The sequence below is a fragment of the Eufriesea mexicana genome, unplaced genomic scaffold, assembly GCF_001483705.2.
Source record: "Eufriesea mexicana isolate 0111107269 unplaced genomic scaffold, ASM148370v2 scaffold745, whole genome shotgun sequence".
Taxonomy (NCBI): Eukaryota; Metazoa; Arthropoda; class Insecta; order Hymenoptera; family Apidae; genus Eufriesea; species Eufriesea mexicana.
In genome coordinates, this window is record NW_016908908.1 from 1,099,437 (window position 1) to 1,119,420 (window position 19,984).

Below are 19,984 nucleotides of genomic sequence, written 5' to 3' on the forward strand. Positions count from 1 at the left end.
ACTCTAATGTAAATCACTGCAATAATGCAACTCAAATGCACCAGCAAGCCACGAATGATAACGGTGAATTTTTTAGTGCCGTCTTATCAGAATTTAAGTAAAATTTAGTAAAATTTAAATTTATTACTTTTTTCACTTGCCAAATCGATTAACTCTTCCAGTAACATAAAAATGGTAACATTACTAACGATTACCTTTTGGCTATTTTTTCTTATAAATTTTATATACCGTTAGATGAAAGTTACATTTGCATTTATGCATTCTACGATATTTATTTCGATTTAAATTATAAAGGGAATTTTAAAAAACAATATACATTATTTCATTGCATTTCTCCACTTTTTGTTTTATGGAGTTAATCAATTTGTGCAGTGAACGGCTCAATTAACGGATTTGTAATAAAATGATTTACTTAATATATCACGAAACATATTACAATTGTTATAAAATTTTAATGAAAAAATTAGTTACTTAATATACAGCGTTGTATTATTACTATTTCTTAGTAGTACTATTATTACGATTATTACTCCATTTATTGTTCAATATTTTATGTTTAATATTATTTAAAAATTCAATGTTCTACTAAGAAATAAACCTGATTTTCACAAATAATTTTTCAATTTACTATTTTAATGACCAGATAAAGAATATAAAATCAATTTGGATACTTTACTTATTAAATCATAATTAACATTGCTTAAAATAATTAGATTTAAATTATTGTTTGAAATAGTTTCGACCAGATCTTATCCAGAATCTCCTATTTACTTACAGGCGTTTGTATTTACTATTTTGCAATTCCCTTCTACTTCTACAAACATCTACTTCTACGACGATAATAAATCGGTGTGATAAAACACTTAGGAATACAAAATTAATATTAATAAAATAATAAATTAATATTAACTAAACATGCAGCTTAATTTAGCTTAGAAAATACTAAATTAGAATTTAGAATTTAATTTAACGAATTAAATGAATTAGAATTTAAAATTGAGCTATTTCATCTAGGTTTTCGATTTATCTAGAGCATCCATCTCGATTAAATCGGTTGATCAAAATCCTACTGTATTATTCAATTATTACCATAAATATTTTGCACTTCTTTGATGAAGTTACGATATAAAGCTATCTAAAAATCACGATACGAGTTACCTTTACCCTACTGCATTATTAACCCTTTGCACTCGAGAGGCGCCCTTTAGTCGCCATTTAATAAAATTTCGAAGCCCGATATTAATTAATATATTAAATTTAAAATAATGTAACAGTGTGCGAGGCATCGAAACTAAAAAATTCTACGTGTTAACACATTCCGTGCCGGATAGAAATCTGTAAAACATGCCGCCAGGGATCGCATGTTTTGACAAGACAGTATTGTTGACATCTAAGGTCTATAACAGTTGACCGATGAAAAATGAGAAAACTCGTGAGTGGTACTGAGATAACACGCAAAACACGAGAAAACTCGTGGGTGGTACGCAATGTGTTAATTATTATACAATTTTTTATTTAGTGCTCAAAAAATACCATCAACTTTATAACAGAAAATTTTTCAACTCGTACCCTTCTTTAACCAAAAAGTCGTCGAGCGCAAAGGGTTAACTCGATTAATCGTGAATTAATTTCACAATAACCAATGTAAAACGCGTCTCAAATCATCATCGCGAAACATTTAAACCCTGTGAAATGCAATCATCGAAGTACAAGTATGCGGAGTATTACAATTAGCATTCTTTTTATTTTAGATTGCGTTAAAAACATAGAAAAATAAATAACAGAAATTGCTGTCAGAATTGTCTACAGCCAATTTGTAAATTTTAACAAATTAATTTTATTAATTAATAAAATTTTGTTGCAAAATTCTGCTATGCTTCTATTTGTTATTTAATTAACTACAACTTACCTTATACAAGTGTTTAAATGAGACATACGTACCATTCAAATCCTTTTCTGAAATTAGACTTACTTCGTTTTAAGGACACTTTATGATACAGAAAATTGTTTAAATGATATTCGACAAAATAAACGTAGGTGTAGGTAAAAGTTTATTATCCGGAGTAGCTAAGTGAACTGCTCATATTGTTATAGAAACAGTTAAATGTTAAGTCTATATTGGTATTATATCAAAATTTTATTTTAATCTTGTAAATAATTTTAAAAAATATTCGAGGAATTTAATTTTTAAATTTAAAAATGTCTGACTTTTCTGAATTTATTTTTAATTATCGGAAAATTGTTTATTTATCGACAAATATTTGTATTAGTACGATAAGTAATTTAAGACGTTCATATAGTAATAAATTTAATTTTTAAATTGGAGTTCCGATGATTTATAGGTAAGTGTATATCGGTTGATATAAGTAACCGAATTGTTTATATTTCGATACAAATTTCCAATTGTTGGGTACCAAGAAGAGGAACGAAATTTCCTTTGAAATTTCAAGAAAGAATTCGATTTTTTTTAATAATAGAATTTTCATTTAGGTGAGTAACTCATTTCAACACGCTAGTTTATTATTATTTAAAAAATTGAAGAAATACATCGATTTATCATTATTTAGGAGATTTACCACCGTTAAGTGAAAAAAAATCCTTTCTCTCAAAAAAATGTATAAAATTCTTTCTCCCCAAAAAATATATAAAATTTTTTCTCGCTATCTCCTTAAAAAAAAAAAAGAAAAAAATATTCAAGAAAATGTCCTTACACATAAATATATCGATATATTAATATTCAAAACATAAACAGTTAATTTTAAAAATTAAACATTATAGTGTATTAAGCAATTTTTCACGTTTCACTATACATTATGCATTAGAATAAAATATTTGTTCGCATATTTATTATACACCAATACCAAATCTATCTTTTTGTTTTTCATAATAAAGGATTTTAATTTATTACTGATTAAAATTAAATTAAAAATTATAATGACCAAAACAGATTAAAAATTAAGTTTATTTAATTTTCCCTTTCCTTTTCTCCGCAGAAAAAGTCTGCGATTTGAAAAGAGGAAAAAAGGAAATGTTTCGAAATAAACGTGGTTTCAAAATGATTACGTGAAAATAAAATGATAAAAATAAAATTAACGATTTACACTCCTTGTAAACATAAATTTTGAATAAAGTCTTCTGTTCCAATATTTAAATGTCTTCCTACGAAAGTTATTAATCATATATGTTTTTAAGTCTAAAAATCTACTTACCCAATATCAAATATACCAGTATATACCTGTTCGATTCTCAAACTTAAGGAAAATTTTCTTTTATAAAATTTCTCTTATACTACAAATCACTTTTAATTTCGATTTTTATAATCAATTTTCTACATTATAAATGGTAGTTCTGAAACATTCTGTATAGATATTTTCTGATTATCGTTGCCATAATTATAGGTTTCCAAATACTTCTAATATTTATTGGTTTAATATCCTTTTATTCTTTTTTATATTTTATGTTGAATATATTTTTATTCATAATTAACTGCCTTTGCACTCGAAGACTTTCTGCCATAAAGTGGACGATATTTTTAAAACGATAAATAAGAAATCGTATACGCACAATTGGGTAATTTTAAATTTGATATATTAATTAACATCGATCTTTAGAATCTGATTAAATGGCGCCTGAGAGTCACCTCTCGAGCATAAAGGTATAATAGTCGTCACGTAACTACAGTCGAAATATAACGCCTAATCGATAACTTAGAATCTGATTAAATGGCGCCTGAAAGTCACTTCTCGAGCATAAAGGTATAATAGTCGTCACGTAACTACAGTCGAAATATAACGCCTAATCGATAAATCAACTAGGTGCATTTATTCATAAAATTACATACTCCAACAATAACAGTAATAATAACATTACTAGTAAGTAATATTAACGTTAATAAAATAAATTTCGGTAACTAAAAATATCTATCAAAATTTCAATAATTGAAATAAAATACTCGAGTAAAATCTTTCAAAGAATAAGCGATATTTACCAATCATATGACGACTAAGGGTTTCCCCTCGAGTGCAAAGGATTAATTTCTATGTATGTAAAAACAAATTAAAATATATATATATATATATTTCAATGAAATAAATGTGGGAATATTTAGCCTTTAACCCCTTGACTACGGCAGATTTTGATACGTAGCGGCCGTACTATACGGCAGGAATTGAGATACGATGTGCGCCATTTTTGTGAAAACAAGCGCCATCCGTGTCAGAAAGCTAAACTACGTCGAGCGCGTATAGGCGCCCTCCGTGTCACAAACGCAAAATTTCTAAGCGCCTATAGACGCCCTATGTGTCACAAACGCAAAATTTCTAAGCGCCTATAGACGCCCTATGTGTCACAAACGCAAAATTTCTAAGCGCACATAGGCGTCCTCCGTGCCACAAAGGCAAAATTTCTAAGCGTCCATAGGCGTCCTCCGTGCCGCAAATGGAAAATTTCTAAGCGCCCATAGGCGTCCTCCGTGCCACAAACACAAAATTTCTAAGCGCACATAGGCGTCCTCCGTGCCACAAACACAAAATTTCTAAGCGCGCATAGGCGTCCTCCGTGCCACAAATGGAAAATTTCTAAGCGCCCATAGGCGTCCTCCGTGCCACAAACACGAAATTTCTAAGCGCACATAGGCGTCCTCCGTGCCACAAATGGAAAATTTCTAAGCGCTCATAGGCGCCCTCCGTGTCACAAACGCAAAATTTCTAAGCGTCCATAGGCGTCCTCCGTGCCACAAATGGAAAATTTCTAAGCGCTCATAGGCGTCCTCCGTGCCACAAACACAAAATTTCTAAGCGCACATAGGCGTCCTCCGTGTCACAAACGCAAAATTTCTAAGCGCCTACAGGCGCCCATAGTAGCCAAGGGGTTAAATTGGTGTGAATGAGAGGTGAAGCGTGGTGACGAATGAATGTGGATGGATGGCAAAACTGAAAAACAAAAGAAGCGCGTGTATGCGAGTATATCCGACCGAGGTATGGGTGAACGATCTATTCCGTGTGACAATGTGTACTAAATAATAATCCGTAATGGAGTGGAAATCTTTGTTAAAACTAATATCATTAACACATTGAGCGCCGGTCCCGTGAAAACGCGGGTTTCTGAGTCTGTCGCTTGAGCGCCGGTCCCACGATAATGCAGGTTTCTAAGTTTGTCACTTGACTCTCGCCCTCACGATGATGAGGATTTTCTTTTGCTCGTATGGATGTCTTACACGTCAATTTGCATTCACTTGTCACGTTTGCGACAATCTGCGTTTGTTATACTCCGAAAATAAAACGTATACGATGGTTCAGAAACAATCAAAGCGAGAATCACTCTCGAGCAGTGTATTCCTTAGTTAGTACCCCTTTCGTAGGTTTACGCTTTTCGTTGAACAATATAATAAGTCTTATTATTCTGTAACTTTTTATCCGTATAATATGAGCGTAGTTTTTAACGAGTATATCGCTGACCCTCTATCAGATTATTCGATACATTCGGAAGATTCTGACATACGAGTCGAGGACAGTGATAGTGATTTGGGTCCAAGGAGAATATCAAGAGCTGTTCCATTACGATATTCGAGTGATTCCGACGATTCTAGTAATAGCGAAATGTCCACAGAATGACGAATATGCAATGAAAATATAGTATTTTAAGAAAATGTATAAGTTTTAAATATTTTCTTTAGCTACTCGTTGTTCGGAAACAAGCGAATGAGGCCGGCGCTCAGGCTTTAAATGTCTCATATGCCGCCGGCGCTCAATGTGTTAATAAACAGTTTAATAAGTGATAACGTCGGGTATAATAAACTGTGAAAAATAACACTGTATCTAAAGTAAAATGTAAAGGTAATATAATATGAGGAAAAGATAGAATATAATAATATGAAAATGAAATGGGTCAGAGTATTTCCGTATATCTTGATAATAATACTCATGACTGTGTTCCCAGGGACAGTATAGGAAGCGTGTGTAACGTGTAAATGTATAATAAGAGCATGGTAGGAAAGCAGCAGTCGTAATTCACACGCCAGTTTGATAAGAAAGTTCAACCGTACTGCGGAAGGAGTAACAGCAGGCAATGCAGAGTTGGCAATATTTATAGATTTCCAAGCATGTTTGTGGGGTAGTACACTTTCCTCTCTATGATCATGTTGACCAATCAAAGTTGTTCAAAGCGACAACTTTCTCAGGAATGTATAATATAGAAAGTTCTTCCAGAACTACCATATACATACGTGAAACAAGAAATTCTTCGAATTTTATCACTTAACCCTTTGCACTCCGAATTATTTTCCAATTTTCTTGCCAATAACTGCCCACTATTTTAACCCTTTGCACTCGAGAGGCGCCCTTCAGTCGCCATTTGATAAAATTTCGAAGCCCGATATTAATTAATATATTAAATTTAAAATAATGTAACAGTGTGCGAGGTATCGAAATCAAATAATTCTATGCGTTAATTATTATACGAATTCTTTCCAAAAAATATCCTCAGTTTTATAGCAGAAAATGTTTGAACTCCTGCTTTTCTTTAGCCAAAAAATCGTCGAGTGCAAAGGGTTAAGTATTACACCCAAAGGATCTTCTATCCTAACAACATTAACCCTTTGAGCGATGGGCAACCTAGTTTTTACGACGAAGCACGTTTAGGCAGTATTCTAAACTAATTGTAAACTATTACAAAATTATTATTTTATACAACTATACAGCGTTCATAACTCAGATTGAATGGCTATGCGAGAACCCATATATGCGTTCATACCTAAATCGAATGGTTGTGTGAGAACGCATATATGGGTTCGTAGTGCTCAAGAGGTTAAGTCTCAACAGATATTATCCACAGGGATAATTTCTACGCATTAAGTAACCAAACCCGATTATACCATTTTAACAAATGTCCTTGCTGGACAAATTGTAAAGACTCTTGGAAGAAAAAAAGAAAACAAATTTTTGAAGTATTTTCTTTGAAATTTACTTCACAGGACAGTTCCTCGACTGCTACTTATTTTAAAGAATTTTGTTTGCTGACTATATTAAATATAGCTCTCGAATACTGTTGTAATTTATATTTGGAATTTAAGTAATTGGGTAGTTAATTATTTTCTGTTTCCTTGTTTATTAAATAAAGAATCGGAAAACGTCGAGTATAACTTGACATAGTAAATTCCTGTGATAAAAACTCGATAAAGGAGTGCAAAAGGTTAAAAATACCATAATACAATACTATAATAATAAATACCATAGAAACCTTTTATACTAAAGATTTATACTCCTTTTATATTTCTTGTGATAGTATAAAGGAGTGCAAGAGGTTAAAAATACCATAATACAATACCATAATAATAAATACCCATAGAAACCTTTTATACTAAACATTTATACTCTTTTTATATTTCTTGTAGTAGTATAAAGTAGTGCAAAAGGTTAAAAATACCATAATACAATACCATAATAATAAGTACCATAGAAACCTTTTATACTAAACATTTATAATCCTTTTATATTTCTTGTAGTAGTAGTAAATAGTGATTAGTATCGCGTATAATTACTCGCAATGCCTGTATTGATTATTCTCATTCGATTGTGTTGTGATCGAAGGTTTCGTGACCTTGAATCAATCGAACATAATGTAGATTATAACAGCCTTTTAACTTCTTTTCAGTGATGATTAATACCGTGTTATATTTATACTTATCCTATTTCTACTAAAAATAGATAGGCTATTGAAGTAACTACAAATACACTGTAAAAGTTCATCATACTTTTAACGATGTCATCTGAATAGTAATTTTAAAGATGCCCAGTTACATTGTAAAGGAAAAATTTTGTAATGCACGCATTTTCTATTTGAATCCTCAATTTACAATAAATTTATATGAAAATAAATTAACATTTAACAAAAAAGTGACGAATAAATTGTGCATATATTATTTAAACAAAATTATTTTAAATTTAGTCAAATTTCCAAATAAATCAAATTTAGTTTCACGTTCAACTTTTTGAATTTTTCAGAAATTCAAAAGAAGAAAGGAAAAGTTTTTCTAAATCTTCCAAAATCCACGATATTTTCAAATAATAATTTGAATTCTCAACTTTGAATATTACTTCCACGATTTCAATATGAACAATTGCCAATAAAAACATACGTAAATTTAACATTAATTATTAAACATACGAGCAAAATAGCGTGAAAGAATAATTAACCCTTTGCACTCGACGACTTTTGGCTAGCAAAGAGTAGAAATTCAAAGATTCTCTACTAAAAAACTGGCAATAATTTTCTGAGCAGTAAATAAAGAATTGTATAATAATAAAATTGTAAAATTATTTGATTTCGATACCTTGCACACTGTTACATTACATCAAATTTTACATATTAATTAATAGCGATCTTCCAAATTTTATGAAATACTGACTGAAGCTCATCTCTCGAGTGCAAAGGATTAATATTTAAATATTTAAATAACTCAAACTCCATCATTGCACTGTACAGACTGTAAGTTATCAACTGATGCAACGATTTACGTATTTGCTTTTCATATTCCTCATAACGCTATCATTTTTACTTATAATTCCCATTTGAGGAAATAATTGTAAAATTCGTAAAATCAATAAAAAAAAAAAATACTTAAATATTAAAATTAAATTAAATTAAATTAAATTAAATCCTTCTGAACCTTCTGCACAAACGTGTAAAACATAATACACATTTGCATTCCTCGATTTAAAGAAAATAAATTCAATTTTTCGCAGAAAGATTCCGAAATATTTTGCGAAGAAATCGTGCGAGCTATCGTGCTCGAATGTGTGCGAAGTTAAACACACTGACTCTTATCCGCTAACTGGAAAAGCTTTTAAAATAAATGCTCTAACAGCCTTTGTTACAAGAGTGTTACATTTCGTATGGAAAGGGATGAATATATTGTTTTAAATGACGCACTTGAGGCAAAATTTAAACAATTCTTTATTTTATACTTCCTTCAACAATATTTATAAAGGATCTCACACAGTGTATGAAATAACAAGAAAAATTATCAGAAAAGAGAAAGGAAAGACTGATACAGCTGAGAAACCACCATCAGAAGCGATAGTGATTCTGGAGGCAGTGAATATTCCAAAAATGTTACCGATATGGAGGTAAAACCCAGTTCCTGCTAAGCAAAAATAATATAATATTAGCAAACATAAATTGAACAGTGAAGAATTCAATGCGAAATGAAAGGACATGCAGTGTTTACTAACAGCTACTCGGATGGTTCTAGGAAAACGAAAGTAAATTCAAAAAAGGAACATTCCTCGAGCCGAACAAAAATTAGGTGAAATGTACCATGTATCGTACATTGCAAATGAGCACAACTATAGGTCAAGAAGCTATGGAATATATCTGCCGAAAATTCAAGGTCGAATTCATCCTAACGAGCACCGAGTCGATTCTATGAAAAAGAGAAACAGGGATAGAAATAAACAATCAAAATTTGTTGTTGTGCAAAATTTTTACGAAAAAGGGATGTGTCTATTATATGACCTTGAAATGCAATAGCTAAGCACATGCAAGTAACGAAACATTTTTATGGTCACCATATAGGTTACTCGAAAAATAATTTAATCGTGTTTCTGTTTTTTAAAAAATAATACGATTTCTTAAAAGCTGATAAAACAATTAATTTCAAATTTTTCACAAGTGTATATATTTGAGATTTCGTGTTAAAAATATCAAAAATATCATCGACACTTTTAACACTGGATAATTCATTAGGATTTAAAATCCTGAATAAAAACAGAAAATAGGTAAAAATTAAAATCAATAATGGCATTTCGGGTTTCGTTTAACACTAAACGTACCGGTATTTTATACAACCTATTCTTACCATAGGGGGTCAATGACCCTTCATGGTACATAAGATATGCAAAGAATTTTTCTCGGTGAAAAATAAGTTAAGAGAAAAACGGAAAGCGAGAAATTAAACAATGGGATAATATGAGAATTTACAGAAAGTCAGAAATAACATTGAAGCGAAAGAAATAGCAATGAACGATTTATAAAAAATTTTGAAAGGGGTCATTTGACCCCGCTTGACACGTTTAGTGTTAATCCAACAAGGAGAGTGCAAGTCCTTCGGGTTACAGATTTAGTTGAAACTTCGCAGGCTTGTAGATTTAATCATCCAATTGAAGAAAATATATCATTATAAGGGCAACTACTCTATGATTAGAGTATTTTATTATTGCCTTAACCCATTAACTGCCAAATTTCTTTTCCCGAAATTTTTGGCCGGATAAATTATATATATGCGCAAAAGGTTGTGTAACAGTATAATTATATTCAAATTATGTTTTGTTTTGAAAATATTTGATATTTTTGGAAAAGTCCCAAAATGGGTATCGTTATAAAATGATCAATAAAATCATTTCAATAAAAAGCAAAAGACTGAGTAAGTAACAAATCGTTACTATAACCTCTAAATTACATATTTATGCACGGTGTTTCATTATAATATAAAAACCAAACGAAAAATATAATGCTTCGAATATGACAATTCTGTTCCGTTCAACTTACACGCGAATTTCAAATTTGTTCGCTTGTTGTATGGAAACGAAGCAAAGAATACACACTTTTTGCTGCATACAATATTGACTGATGTATATAGAATAAAACTAAACTGTCAGGCGTACCAAATATATTTTTGGCGCCGAGTGGTGTACGTAAAATTCCAAAATGGGGATCGTGGCAGCTAATGGGCTAAACATGAAAATTGGTACAAATGTCTTCTTGTAATGACCTGCATATAAATTAACGTAGTTGGTCAAACGAGCAATTTTGGACCAGTAGTCAAGGATTTGGATGAATATATGACACGCATGATTATCCAGTAGCAAATGTCTTCTCTTTTGTTACAGAAGTATATCTTTGAGAAAGTTTGAAATGTGTAAGGAACTCGTTTTCTTGCGTCCATCTGCTGTCATTTCCAGGTGCAATGCTTCTACATGGGCTTTATGTTATGAGATGATTTCGGTATCGAAGTTTTCGGGAGTATGAACATCGGTGGTATAGAAAATTGCCACCAGCATGGGAATTTTCGGATATCGCCATTACACCACAATGGCACTTGACAAATATTCGAAATAAATCTATGATTAACCCATTAGCTGCCTCGATCCCCATTTGAAAATTTTGGAATTTTACGTGCACCACTCGGCGCCAAAAATATATTTGGTACGCCTGACAGTTTAGTTTTGCCACCAGGGTACGAATTTTCGGACGTTGCCGTTACGCCACAATGGCACTTGACAAATATTCAAAATAAATCTATGATTAACCCATTAACTGCCAAACTCCCCATTTGAAAATTTTGGAATTTTGCGTGCACCATTCGGCGCCAAAAATATATTTGGTACGCCTGACAGTTTAGTTTTGCCACCAGGGTACGAATTTTCAGACGTTGCCGTTAGGCCACAATGGTACTTGACAAATATTCCAAATAAATCTGTAATTAATCCATTACCTACCACGATCCCCATTTAGGGACTTTGGAATTTTATTATTAATTTTTAATATCGATTTTTAATATCGGAAAAAATGTCTAGTTAAAAATAATAAGCCTTCAATCATAAATATCTCAAAAACTATTGAGTTGTTGCCATTATAACGGTACATTTTCTTGAACTGGATGACTAAATCTACAAATCTTCGAAGTTTCAACTAAATCAATGATCCGAAGGACCTGCACTCTCCTTGTAAATTTCAAACCAAAAATATATAAATTTGGATTAAAAATATTTCAATGAGGTGTAGTTTAGCCTAAATTAATAGCTTTGCAATAAATTAAAGCTTGTTTTTCCTTAAGGATTAGTGACATGCATCGAGACATTTTAAAAACTCGAAGAATAAAACATTTTGCGATATCTGGTGGTTAAAAGTAAGTGGGATATCACAGTTTTACGATTACATTTCTAATGCCATGCATTTAAAAAATGACAAATACCAAATGATGATGTTCAGGCAGACGTAGGCACTGAAAGTTTTCGAAAGTTAATGTTACGCAAGAGATATCGAAATGTATTAAAAAATTTTTAATTTGAAAGAACATGTAGAAACGAAGAAACGAAATATTCTAGTCGAACAGGTAATGATTTAATATTTTTATAAAAAAGAACATTTTTCAGGGAAATCTTAATATTATTCGGAGAATCTGACGAATAAAAGATTAAGCATAAGTCACGAATGTCTCAGTCGTTAGTTATACAGTGAATCACAAAATTATTACCCAATCGAGGATGTGACAAAGACGAATGGAGCAACGTATGGATAAAGAATTTTTGGAAATTTTTTAACCTGGAAATATATAGTTTATAAAGTCATATGACAAAATATTTACAGAAATTTGGGAAATTGTTATTCATAAGTATGAAGAAATAACTTACTATAACTCGTTCTTATCGCGAGAAAATTATTAAATAACTATAATTTTATAGATATTATTATTTTAACAAAATCAGTATTCTTTGCTTTCATAATAATATTAAAGAAATAACTTACTATGACTCATCCTTATCGTAAGAAAATTATTAAATAGCGATAATTTTATAGAAATTATTATTTTAACAAAATCAGTATTCTTTCCTGTAATAATAATATTCTTTATAATTAATCATTATAATTATAATAAATTATAATTAATATTCTTAATATAATATTCTTTATATATTCTTTATAATTGTTGTTCATAAGTACGAAGAAGTAACTTACTATGACTCGTTCTAATCGTCAAAAAATTATTAAATAACTATAATTTTATAGATATTATTATTTTAACAAAATTAGTATTCTTTGCTTTAATAATAATATTCTTTATAATATTCTTAATATTCTTTCGTATAATATTAATATTATTAATACTCTTAATATTCTCTGCTTTAATCATAGTAATACCCTTTTTGCTTTATAATAACTATAGCAAGTCTTTTCGACACTTATCTCATTACTATTTTTAAACATCTACTTTTTGCTACTTCTTTTGTAATATATTCTGCAATTTTGCTTGTAATGCAATATTTATAAATTTTAATATTCAATAAATTCCACGCTACATTTGTTAGATTTAGGTCAGACAACTGAGATGGAATTTTTATTACCGTGTTCAGAACACTTTTCTTTAACTAGTTTTTCAAAACAGCTAAACATATTATTTCATCCACTGTTTTCATAATAACTGTAATTTATGTAAAAATTATAGATCCCTTTTCTTTTACCGATTCCTAGCATGAATAATTTTGTCACGTAAAAACAAGTACGGAATTGTTAAGACATTTTCCTTTTTCAAATTTTAATTAAAATTTTGTTACACTGGTCCATAAATTACGTACCTACACTGAAATGAAAAACTCAAAAAGTTCCTTATTAACTAATTATTTCATTCATCTGTGTCACATTTTCCACTTATCAAACAATTCTGTGATACCACTGTATATACGTACATTTATATATACACATTTATTTTTAAAGTTTTTAAATAATTATACTGTTTATTCCTGAAATTCAGGTTTGCTTCCATTAATTATAGATGTGATATTTCGGTACCGAAATATTCGAATAGATCGATATTTAAACCGAGCTGAACCTCGTTTTCCAGTACGAAGCCAGAACACGCAAAAGTCGAGCACCTCAAAGAAATCGAGTAAATAGCTAGAATTGTTTTGAACGGATCGAAAAGACCAATCGGTGTATTTATAAAAAGACTAGACGAGCGGCGATCACCTGAGGCGTGTTTCCATCTAGGCTACATTTACGCAACATTTAGGTAACGCGTAACAAGCGGCAATAAATATTGCCTAAATGTTGCCTACATGGAAACACGCCTTTACGGACGCAGCGTATCCACGTAACACGTATGAAAGCAGTTCGAAACAATTCGAGCTACTCGGTTTTGCGAGCCGCTAAACAGTTCGAACAGCTCAGAAGAATGCGAACTTCTCGATTTTTTAGTAATTTGATTCCTTCCTGTACTCCGAATACCTTACCGACTAAAATTTGACTCGTTTTCTTCAAGTATTTTCTAATTAGCGTAGAGGCTTTCCTTCGTAGATTCTACTGACACCTCTTAAATCTTTTCCTTTATTCGTAAATCCGTAAGTGGAAGACTCCTTCGCGGATCATAGACGGTACCCCCACCTTTCTCTCCCGTCATCACTCGTGACCCTCCCCTCTCTTCCAACGAAGGCCTGACCGTCGAGTTCGAGGCAAGCTTCCCCCACTCCTTCGTCTTTGGGATTGTAAGTATCGACTCGTCGCTAGTCTATGCCAAAAATTCTAGTCCTTTCCAACGAATCTTCTTTATAATTGTTTATTAACCAAACTTATCGCTAGAAAACTTGTACTTTTATAAATCTTTCTTTATCCATTAAAAAATGTCTATATAAAAATAAATAATATTAAATTCAATATTATTTAGAAGACACTTAAACGATTTATTTTCTACACAGTGTCCAAATTAAAAATATCCAAGTACTTTTGAATTTTATTTTCGTTATTTCCAAGAAATTGAAAAAGAAAATTCATATACTACTTCTAATTTATTTTGTACACGTGACACGGCGTGATAATGAAATATATAACCTCTCGTCGGTTGGTAGATATTTTTCATGTATAGCTAATGATTGAAATAAATTATACAATATGGAACTTAAATGCTAGAAAAAATCTATTATACAGTCGAAAGTTGATTTCTATGATTTCTTTTTCCCTGTAGTAGCAATACTCCTTAAAATTCAAGATTTCCTTCTTTTTAAATGAAATTTTACACATTTAATGAAATTCCGATACTTTAAAAACATATAAAGCATACAATAATGTGTATTAACGATATGGGAAAATCTTGGAAAAATTAATTATCTTTGCAAATTCGTTAAATATCTTTTTAAATGCAAGTGGATTGAGATCAAATTATCGCATTTTACTCAGCACTGGCGCATTTCCTTATCTGTAATCGCTTGAGTTCAGATCGTGCTATAACCAATGTTCATGCCAGCGGTCGTGACTAACAGAGTATAAAGATTGTTAATCAACTCGCGATATTTTTCTGCTCGCAGTAAGATCAAATAAGGAATCAACGTAATTATCGTTAAGATTATCAATAATTTAATAAGAATTAACTTTTCCACTATAATGTCGCTTTCAGGCATTAAACGAATCGTACAAAATTTAATTAAGTAAAACATTTAGAAGTATAGTGGCTAAATAATACTATTATAGAACCTTTTATCATAGAATCTTTTATCATTTGTAATTACATTGTATTTCTCTTTATTATCGACAAATAATTCTTCATCATCGAAAAATAACTATCTATTTTTTTTTAATTTTTTCGTTTGACTGTACTCGTTTTATTCTCTTGCATATAACCAAATTATTCTTTTCATTTTTGTATATCGATAAGACGAATAGATTTTTATTAATCTTATCACTACGAACGTTAAACCTACTTTGTTAAGATCTGCTTACCGTAATCCTAAAAATAATCACAGATTTATATCACAATGATTACGATTAAGAAGTTTTAGTAAATTTACTAAAAAAATCTTACATTGAAATAAATATGTATAACAACAAATAATTATAAATAATAACGAAAATTATAACAATTTCTCACAGCTCAAAATAATGATCCAAAATATGTCTAATTAAGTATCGAAAATTCTTACATTCAGTGATTTATACACCTACAAATACACAATAGAAATAGAAAAATCAAATAATCTAAAGCGCTTACATACAAAATAATCTCTATATAACTTGCACAAGAAAATTGATACATTTAAAAAGTATAAGTATATATATTCAAATAATATTGTTTCAAATTCTACATCGAAATAAATGCAAATAAATATGCTTCATTTTTATAACTCAAACTTAAACAAAGTATGCATTTTACTGAATATTCGAATTATTTATTTGTATAAAATTTCTTACTTTTATATTTATACGTGGAATATTCCAAAGAACTAATCTATAACGAGAAATACAATTTGATCGATATAAGAAAAGTATATTTGTATTTCTAAATTTGAATCTGTCACCTGTCATGGCAGCACAATTTAATCAATGGACGTTCAACTTTGCTTAACTGGTATCGAACGGAAGCAAATAAAATACACTATGAAACTATCGATAAGGACAATATGCATACTTCGCGTTAATTTTATAAATTTTGAAGGAATATGTGTTATAGCATAATTCGGTTTTGGCCCAACATGACGAAAGTCACTTAAACGGATATGCGCCCCTCTCCCACGTTTAGGTCAAGTCCGAGTTTCCCTTATATTCCCTTTCACTATTGCGCTGTGAAATTTATAAGCATGCTTCATGACACACTTACCAAAGCCACAGCAACGAACATTATTGAACTGTACTTAAGATTAATAACTATCGATTCGACATGTAAAAATACAAAAGAAATTCATCAATCTCTACTGCAAAAATATTTCTAAGCTACAAAAGCATAAGTATTCAATAATCAATAACAGGAATAATAATTTACAGTTTCTAAATGGTATCTAATTTTTCTTACTGGTATTCTAATTTTAGCTAACTATGTTCTAAACATCTAATGTTTGCAAATGTCATATATAATTTATCTAAAATTTGTACAACGGGTATTATATAAGAACTGATATAAACATAAAAGAAGATGATATAAACATGATATGTGCTTTTGTTAAAAAAGAAAAAAAAGGGAAAATGTAAAAGAGATTTGAGTGAATGAAAATGATTGTACTGATTTACCAATATATGAAGAACAATATAACATATATTTCACAAAAAATACAATACATATTTTAAAAGAAATATTTCAATAAAATTGATTAGTAAATATTTGCTTAGTGATTTGAAATAAATAAGTTTATTATCTTAATTGATTATCTAAAGTTGCACAATAAGTTTACTTGACTAGATTTTATTTAATATCCTTGATTATACTTCATTGAAAACAACAATACCACTTAAGAGTTATATACTATGTCTAACTTATCAATTTGTTTTAACTTTTGATCCTTTGTTCGATACATTATAAAAAAAGTTTCAACTATTTCATAAACTACATTCTTTTGTATTACATTTTATCAAAATTTAGTACGATACTTTAGTGTTATTTAATTTTCTGCATGTAAAAGAAAATTTTATTAATAACATAAAATCATTAATCATAAGAAATTATACCTTATCTTACAAATGAAAAGGCTTGTAAATTAATATTTTTAGAATGCTATTTCATCGTACGAATCCCATATACTTATTCAAGTTTCTAAATCTTATGAGCAAAAGGAGATACATGTAATTATATAGTGCATAAATCTGTATCAATCTAAGACATAAAAAAGTTTGACGATATAATAAACATATGTACATAATAAAGATAATAAATGGTTATAAAACAATTATAAAAAGAAAAATGTTCATAACGTACAGCTATACTTTTCCTTCTAAAACATTAGAAAACAAGTTGGTAATATAGTGTATAGCATACATGAGCACATACTATAGCTATCATATTCTACATCATGTATACATCATAAAATATGGTTCAATATTATATGTATCTTGAGTCTCTAGTAAATATATAGATATATATTCAATATTGTATATACATTTCATAAATATCATTTAAATTATTTTTAAATGTACATCGATTTAATTAACAACAAAAGTAATTTTCAAACGTACACAAAGTCAAATTAATTTTCTCATTAAATGAAACAGATTACAATAAAACGCAGACGAAAGCACGTGTATAACACCATGTAACGAACCTCATTTTAAATGTAACAAAAAATTATCTCTTTTCTTCTTCAATTCGTCTCTTATTTCTATCGTTCTTTTCTATACATTATTTATCCATACGGAGATCCGTTACCTTACGTCATTCGCATGACCCGTTTCTGCTTCCACCAACAGTTCAATTCTTACGTCTGCCACTAAAGCTGCAAGCCGAACTCTTCAACGAAACATAAATGACATCCTATTTTCTTAACTCACTTTATTTCACGCGACCACACAATAAACATAGTTTATCATAACTATTTACTGTTTAACAATTTGTATACAGCGTGATACATTTAGCTATCCAGCAATTTTCCTAACCTTAACGTTGTATGCAAGTACTACAAATATACATAAACAAAACACAAAAAATCAAGAAATTTTTTACACGACAAATTTATCGAAACAAAAGTAAATCAGCAATATTTTAGCAGTTATATTTATACATATTCACTTTCACACAGAAAGCATTGATTAGCACTGGTCAAGACCGGCCGAAAGCACTCCGATACAACACTCACACTATGCGTGCAATCCAGTGACTGAAACGCCACGAGTAGCATACGCTTAATTTCATGCCACCACCCCTCTCTCTTTCTTTCTCATCCTTTTGTTGACTATCCTGTTCATACGATGCAAGCCCCGCCTGTTTTACTTTTCCTTCTTTAATATTTTAATTATTTATTTTCCGTTATTTTTCTTTTTGTTATTTAATTAAAGAGCCTATTACCTTCATTCTGTGTGGATAATGTATACTGCTTCTAATCTTAAATCTACCTGTTAATATAGGTTAGGTATGTACGGTTATTAGTATTTTAAACTGCGTGCGCATGTATCAACATGTTTCCGTCGTTATATAATATTTAAAATTGATTTTTATATTTTTTCTACATTGAAGTGCATTTTATTCCGTTATAATTTTTTCAAGAAAATATATGCAAAGGCTGATTAATCCGTACTACTAACATATATTTTATAATTAGTTATTTTTTAAAATACCATACATAATTCTGTTTTAAAGAAGTATTACGAATATATAATTTCATAATTATTATTTTTTAATAGTTGAATTATATTATATATATAATAATATATATGATATAAATATTAATTTTTACATTTTTATGGGAATCATATTTAAATTTTAATTTCTTTGTAACAATATTAATAAACAGATAATTACATTAAAGATATATATATTTTTAATATAATATTGCCTGTATTATATTATTATTGCAGTTGTAATTTTGAAATACATTTAAAATGTATAAGATACACGCATCTATATTAATTTACACATTATATTATTTTTTTGTGTATACTGTTGTATAAGTTGGAGTATATAAATATTATTCATTTAATGACCAATATTATACTAATAACTTACTTGTAGGTATTGAAATAAACTAATTTTATCTTATTATTATGACATTATAAATTCAACTATTGATAGATATCCAGAAAATACTTTTTTAATTATGTTTACAAATATATAAAAAGAATTTTCACATATATAATTGCTTAAGTAAAGAGAAATCAAAGATACTTTTATGCCTTAAAACATAAGTGTTTGTAGATAAGATATCTATAAGTATGTATTATTTTACATATATTGTCAAGTATGAACAAAAGAATATTTTAAAGAAACTAATTATAACAGATATTAAATCAAACTAATGAATAAGTTTGTAAACATCTTTATGTTATACCGTTATGTTACATTTATCTTTCTTTTATCTAATTAAACTTTAATGTATAGGTGTAACGGAGGTTCAAAGTAAAGAGTATTACTATAAAAGAATGTATATAATAGCATTTTTTAACATGTAATAAAAGTGAAATATCATACACTTTCTTGATAGATCAATGTAAGCTATATTAATTTAATTATTTATATTCTTTTTCTATGTTTATTCAAATGTTTTACTTATATATACGTTATTATATAATAATTTTTTGATTATATGTTTAGTTATGTGTATTAATTATATAGTGGATGTAACTGGAAAACAGTTTTAAAGTATCGGTTAGATTTATTTGTCCTCATAAGTAAAATGAATATTTTACATAAAAATTAAGCAATTAGAATCAAAATTACATCTACGTTTAAGAATAAATTTATTTATCATGTAGTTATCTTATCATGTGCTATCTGTTTTTGCATAAACAGAAATATCCGTAG

General features: G+C 29.4%; 1 protein-coding gene across 1 annotated transcript in view; it reads right to left on the reverse strand.

Annotated features, from left to right (window-relative positions):
- LOC108546659 (MICAL-like protein 2) overlaps nt 1-17,990 on the reverse strand; it is a 144,535-nt gene extending 126,545 nt beyond the window's left edge. The window contains exon 1 of the mRNA XM_017898869.1: nt 17,897-17,990. The gene's annotated coding sequence lies outside the window, so the exon portion shown is untranslated. The remainder of the gene's footprint in view (nt 1-17,896) is intronic.
- Between the last annotated feature and the right edge of the window lie 1,994 nt (nt 17,991-19,984).